Below are 7,684 nucleotides of genomic sequence, written 5' to 3' on the forward strand. Positions count from 1 at the left end.
ACCAAAGCAACTCTTATCAAGTTTAAATTCGCAGGCCTGTGTTATTTGGTAATGAAATATATATTTACTCAAACAAAATGATACCATTCACACAGTCAAGTAAAGTCATTAATTCTATCAGTTTTTACTACCACAGTAGTAAAATGATGGAGCTTTAATTACTAGTCTAAAAGCAACTTCTGAAACCGTTGGTACATAGTGAAGCTCCATAAGAAAAAAAGGAAAATTGTACACTTGAAAACTATTTCATTGTTACAAACATGGTTTCGCCAGTAAAGCCATTATCAAGTGCAGATGGAAACAACGAGTAAATAGGTAGGAATATACTCGTGTATGGAAGCACATTATGCTAATATAATAGTAAATTGATAAATAAATCGTTGTTTAAACAAAGAACTGGAAGTAACTTGTTTGTTTGGTTTTATAGCAAAGCCACTATCTGCTGTGTTTACCGCGGGGAATCGAACCCCGAATTTTAGCGTTCTAATTCCGTAAACTTACCGTTGTCCCACCAAGGAACCTGGAAGTAACTCTGACATTAGTCCCTGAGCCAAGTAGGTCAACCAAGGAACCTGGAAGTAACTCTGACATTAGTCCCTGAGCAAAGTAGGTCTACCAAGGAATCTGGAAGTTACTCTGACATTAGTCCCGCCCCCCAGTGGCGCAGCGGCATGTCTGCGGACTTACATCGCTAGAAACCGGGTTTCGATACCCGTGGTGGGCAGAGCACAGATAGCCCATTGTGTAGCTTTGTGCATAATTAAAAACAAACAAATTTTTTTACCATTTTTACAAACACTTAGAATTTTTAATTTTTTTTCCGCACGAAGTTGGTGTTTAGTTTCCATAAGATGGAATGAATCCATTTTCCACAATTTCAAACTTAGTCCACCGGTTGAACAGCAGTAAGTTTTCGGACTTACAATGCTAAAATCATGGGTTCGATTCCCCCTCGGTGGACACAGCAGATAGCCCGATGTGGTTTTGCTGTAAGAAAAACACACAAACTTCTTGAATTTTCTTTAACTCTTATTTCTGTGGAACGTCGTGTCTGACGTATATACACACTATTGCATTTTGACAGGCAAATTGGTAAACACCACTGTGGCTGTATTTTTCAGTTAAACACCAATTTCATACGAAAAAAATGCAACATTTTACATGTCTGTGAAAAAGGTAAGAAAAACAAAAACAAGCTAAATAACCTGAAAATTCTAGAAATAAATAGAAATATAAAAACGAATCCAGACAAAATTTTAAATAACCAAATTGACCTAAGCTCCTCTTCACTTCTCAACCTACTTGGCTCAGGGACTAATGTTAGAGTTACTTCCAGGTTCCTTGGTAAACCTACTTGTCTCAGGGACTAATGTTAATCTACCTGGAGAGTTCAGAAATAAATAGAAATAAGAAAACGATTCCAGACAAAGTTTTAAGTGACCAAATCAATATAAGCTCTTCCCCACATGCCTCAGAGTAAATGTCAAGGTTGTTTCCGTTTCTCTGATTAAACATCTATATATATATATATCCGTTTATAAGCTATTTAATGATAATGATAATGATTTTGCTGGCGAAACCATGGTCGTAGTAAATGAAATATTTGCGAAACGTACAAATGTCTGTTTTCGTCAATTCCTCAGTTCTATAACACAAATTTACGTTCTGATGTTAGAGTGTAACTTAGCAGTAAATATGTAAGTCTAACGAATTTATCGAGGATATCTGCAATAGCTGTCTCTAATTTTGAAATGATAAACTAGGGTAAGGTAGCGAGTTACACCACCAACCGCCAAATGTTAGGTTACTATTTACCAACGAATAGTAGAATTAAGTGTCATGTTATAAAGTCCCCCACGGCTAAAGTGGTAGGCGTTTTCGGTGATGGGATTCGATCCCTCGGGTCCGATGCCCTAAACATAAGGCCATTTAGTTCAACAGAAAATAAATCTGTATACAGAATGAGAACTGGAAAAGAAAAACTTACTGCAGGCCAACACAGTTGAAACTTATAAATTACAGAGTGTCTTTTAGAAAGTGACTGGTTTGAGAAAAAACTGGTTATAGGTCAATATAGGTGAACCTCGTAAGGTAAAGAGTGTTGTTAAAATTCAGTGATCTGAGAAACCGACTCTAAATGAACACAGACGAACCAGATAAAATTCGGAGAGTATTCTGTTGAAAAGCGTTGAAAGAAACTGACTACAGATCAGTTCAGATAAATCTCGCAAATTGAAAAGTATTTTTCATAGAAAGCGATTGATCTAAGAGAATCATACATCTATTATTCTGATATATTCTTAATGAACGAACCTAAAGAAACTTTTATACTGTTCACTCATAGAAACCTGATAGATTGTTATTTGTTTGTTTTTATGAAACACACCAAAAGCCGAACGTTTACACTTACAGTTCTATTACATATGAGTTACTTTGAAAGGATAGGAAAAAATTCGTTTATATAATGTTTTATAACGATTTAATAGCAGTTCGTAAACGCCAGTCTCACGCAGACACCAAAATGTTTTGTCAAAGTTTTGCATCACTGATGATGAAAAAGTAAAGCTTGCAACCATTACTTAAACACCAACATTCAATTAGTCACAAATCCTTCGCAAGGTTATTACCGAGAACAGCCATGAAATACAGAAAATTTTCATTTTTTTTTCAATAATTGTTTAGAAAACAAATTATCATTAGCGCTAATACTTAACGCATTTAAATTCATTGAAACTAAATTAACGCGTTTTTTTAAAATAGTTTCGTGGCTGTAAATAAACTACACTTTGTTAATTACAGACAATAAGAAGAAAAAACTTACCCCTATAGTATCAAATCATCAAGTAAGTTTATGGACTCTTACCTTGTAATTTCCTAGATTCTCCACTGTACATACTAAATAAGCTTCGCGTCCAACTGGTACCGTAACGTTCGGTACATTCTCAGCAAACTGTGGTATTTTTTCTGTAAAAAGAATACCGAGAATATATATATATATATGTATTTATAACGTAAACCAATAGATTAAATCTAACACAATAACCTTTCTTTATGTAATAACGTAATGGTTCATACTTTCAACTGATTTGTCTATTAAAACTTTTTTTTTCTATAAAACGGACACATTTGTTCAGTTACACATTTTTCGTAAGGTGTCTATAAATATCACTACATTTTGGTCTGCCTAAACCCTCTTAGTTCGAGCCATAGATAGCCTGATTAGATATTTTGGTTGAACGACTTTTCGAATTTTTCCAGAATGAAACGTCACTTTTTGACCTCCTGTGTTCTTAGATGAGCAACAGTATCATGAACCTACACACTCAGCTATCAGTAGGTTCTGTGTGGGTTTAGGTCTTGACCGTTCTGATAACCTATTCTTTCTTTTAAAGGAATATATTCTCTGGTGAATAAAACCTGAACATATCCACAGTTCCTCGTTATTTTTTTGGTTATTATATTTTGAACTTGACAAGATTGCCATACCTTATGGCCATGATAAAAGTTGCAGCTTATCAAACATTATACCGAACCACGATGTCGGTCCTCTGATGTATAACTGTGTTAAGAATGTTTACTCAATTTGTTTTTCTAGTTCATTTGGGTGTTTCCCCAACAGTTCTCTCGAACTGTCTCCATTTCATCTTGTTGGGTGTATTGGCATTGCGGTGATCATGGCGTCTAAGGTTTGTCATCACAGAGGAAGAGTTCTGCCCTTTAATTCTATCTTGTATGATATCTCACGTCTCAGTGTATTTAGGTCTAATATGTATTCCATCTGTGAAGCTTTGCGTGCCATCTTTAAACAGGTCTGTATGTCTGGATTAATTTGTCTTCCAAGAACAAATGACATCAATTAACTTGTTTTATAACTTTCTATTTGTATGTATGTATTTAATTGTACAGAGTGTTTCTTATTGTTCTGGTAGCCTAAAAGAGTCATACTTACTTGCTAGGTTTATTACAGTTTCTTTCTTCTATAGTGTAAATGGGTTATTGTTCATCCTGGAACTGTACAATGAAACTATAGGTTAAGCACAACCTAACTTATAGAGTGATTGGGATTAAAATACTGAACTATCGTACTGTCGTTCCCATACATTACTTTTTAGCATTAATTGGTTATTCTTTGCTGGACTCCAGAGATACCAAGAAATCCTCAGGACTTCAGTTTAAAGGTCTTATAACTTTAGATACTGAATTTTATTTGAAGTACCATAAAACACCCGTGCTATGCTGCGAAGTTCAAAAGCCCCCTTATGATTCACAAAGGCTTCAATGTACCGATCAAGGTACTCCATTATTCACAATTACTTCCATACCTGACACCCGATCGTGATATCTAACCAAGCGTGCCACGTTTGGTTCCGCTAGCTTGTAAGTGAAGAGTGTGAATAAAGTTTCAAAAATAGCGTCCACAGAATCCGGAGGGAAGCCAGGAACACAACATGCTATGTCAGATTCGTGCTCAGTGACCACAAAAACCTAATATTAGACTTCAGTCATGCCTGGGTGACCTTCTGAGCCTTTTGTGTCTGCTTGCTATACAGATAAAAACACCCCACTGGTCACCCTGAGTCTGCTTGCCAAGTTTGATCCTACTAGTTCCAAAACTGTGGGAAGAGTTTGCGGACAAATAACTTTATAAAAGGCACAAACACACAAGGTGAAATAATATAGGATGTGGACATTTGAAAAAAAAAGACATCCCTCATGCATGCCTTACTGTTTTCACCTCCAACTGTTTTGATTAGACAACAGATTCGAAGGTGAGTTGCCAGAGAAAATATCTAAACACTTAAGCAATATTTTTAATCTAACTGGCGTTCACTCTAATATAGTTAGAGGTGGAAGGATGGGAGCGTGAAGGAGTCGATTTAAATATTCAGTTGCAAAAATACTTTGATCTAGAACCAGATGATGGTAAATCTGTGGATAAGAAACAAGAGGAATGTCCTTGCTGCAATGTGCTTCCTCATAAATTTTGGTCTACGTCCATAAACATGTCCTTTAGACAGTTGTTTGCTGAGACATTCAACTAAATGTCCAGATTAGTCATAACTCAATCTGCGTGTCGTAGTCTAGCTTGCCTGGTGTAATTAGTAATCTTCACCATTCTTGACCACCACTAAAGACTTTGCAGGCTATTAAATGGATAATTCCATCAGATTTATGCATTATTTTATAATATAGGATAATTGGCTGAAGATGATGATTGTATTTCTACTGCTGAATGTTATGCAGAGTTAAAGATTTCTGGACAAATGTTTGAAAAATAGCTTTTCAGAGCTGTCTTTCTGTCTTTCTACAACTAGTTTGAGGACTACACTTCATGATAAAAAGCATATATCTGAAATAGTCTTTGTCTTTAGTACCAGAAACTCAACTTCGTGGTGTAAAACACCTAAAATGATGTCATGTAACTCACATAGATGGCACGTTTTTATAGCATTGCTTTTAAGGCGATATTACAGTTTTCAAAAAAAGATAGTATCGTTTCAAAGCAATCTCTTGTTTGTCCCTAATCACCGTTCAAGATGCCTTTTGTTTGTTACTCGAACATATCAACGACGATTTATTTCGTACAACTTAAGTAATCCTTCTAAAGAGATGTCGTTAAACAAAAACTAAAACCCCAGTTATTATCAGTTATATTATACTACCATTAAGTACAACTTGTTTGATTTTGTCTTGGTTATTATCAAATCGTGGTCTAGAAAGGGACACTTTAATGACTTCTTATTTTCTACAGTAAACTGCTAATTTATTTTACATACAATCTCCAAAGTAATAACAAAATCAGTAAACAAAATTAAATGGCGTGATAAGATAAATAGTAATGCTATTATCAGTGAAATTCTCCAACCTCTTAACATTCCATTAAATGACATGAAATCTTTTCTAAAGCTTTGATGAAAGAGAGAGAGCATTAAATGTTTTGGTTTATATGTAGTTTGACGTTATTGATGATATATACATCAAGCTTTTTCTTTAGCAGAAGTTCGTGAATAAAACCCGAAGAAGCCATAACTTAACTTCTTAGATGTATTTTTAATAGTAGCGACTGATATAAATAGGACCCCATGAGTTCCTGTAAATAAATATATTGTAAGAATATGAAAATTACCGTCTACTTGTGGTTATATTACTTTTCAGATACAATATATATTAAATAGTAATTACATAGCTAGGTCGACTAAGATTTTCAATTTAATTATATATATATGTTTGTGTGCATGACAGCTTTTATTTACCAACTCCTGTTATTTTTCCCATTTTTCATACTTATGTATGAATCTTTTGTTTGCTTGGTAAAATATAAAGCTCTGAAGGAACATAAAATATGGTTGTTGACATCTTTTTTTTGTTACTTTAATCTATCCTAGTTACTGTTCAATAAATTTAAGCATGGTTATTCTATCAGTGACAAGAGCTGGTGATATATATATGCATGTGTTCGTATACAGTAAGACTTAAGTCACGTGGCGAGACACTTCTTTCTGTAGAAGTAGTAATGTTTCGAGTCTTAGAATCCTATCAGCAAAAAAGCTCAGTATCGGAAATCGTATAAGTGAATACAACAGTAGAGATAGGGGAAAACAACAACAAAACAGTTTACTGTTCTGCCAATTCGACATGCACATAAACTTACGTTAAACAGGTTTAATCTGGAGGCCGCTGTCTTTGTTATACAAACATCTATTCTCACAACCGATCAAATACTGGCCAGGAAAATAACAATTTTTCGACTACCGTTTTAGTAAGTTATTTAAAATCAGTTAATAAAATAACCAAAAACAATATTAACAATTGCCCAACTTAATTTCTAAAAAAAAAAAATCAGTTTCCATAATTTCATTGTGTAAGGTTTGTGTGATAGCTCCCATTGCCAGTGTTTGAAATTGTTTTATAGTACAGGCAAAATAAGGTTTCACTTTCTTGATAGCTCCCTCACTGGCACAGCGATATGTCTGTAGACTTATACTGCTAGAAACTGGGTTTCGATACCCGTGGTGGGCAGAGCACAGATAGCCCTTTGTGTAGCTTTGTGCTAAATAACTAACAACAACTTTCTTGATTTAAATAATTCACCTTCAAACAATTTGTAACTATGATGTTCACGCAGCCTGGACCTTTAACGTTAGTCTAAAGAATGTTTTGTGTAATGCTACAGAGTGTTAATTACATTTTCTTAGAACTGATAGAGTGGACGTCGCCGCAGCTGCTAGTCATGACGCTCTTGGTTGCATGTTTAGCACCATCATCTTTGATTTGAGGCAAATACTAGGCCATGCAAACAACGCGATGCCGCACAGAATATTTTGAATGAGGAAGGCTTCAATGTTTCCCACGAAAACGGGCTTCGAAACCACGCCATATGCTAATCATATCCTTCAATTGCAATGTGATCACAACTGTAAAATCCGTTTTATTTGCCCGATATATACCTTGTTATATTCACATGAAAGAGAATCCTCCAACCCCTCAAATAAAAAAAAATACATTTTTACCATTAACCATATAATAAGAAAGGATATGAAGTTGATTAAGGGTCAGAAGCCAAAAGTTCACAAGCTTACAGTTCTAGGCACACTTCGAAATCAATAGTTGTTTTCACAGAAAAATCGCTGAAGAAACTGGAATCACAGAAATCCTTTAGTCTGGTTGAATATAGTCTTAGAAG

The sequence above is a fragment of the Limulus polyphemus genome, unplaced genomic scaffold (genome assembly GCF_000517525.1).
Source record: "Limulus polyphemus unplaced genomic scaffold, Limulus_polyphemus-2.1.2 Scaffold311, whole genome shotgun sequence".
Classification (NCBI taxonomy): domain Eukaryota; kingdom Metazoa; phylum Arthropoda; class Merostomata; order Xiphosura; family Limulidae; genus Limulus; species Limulus polyphemus.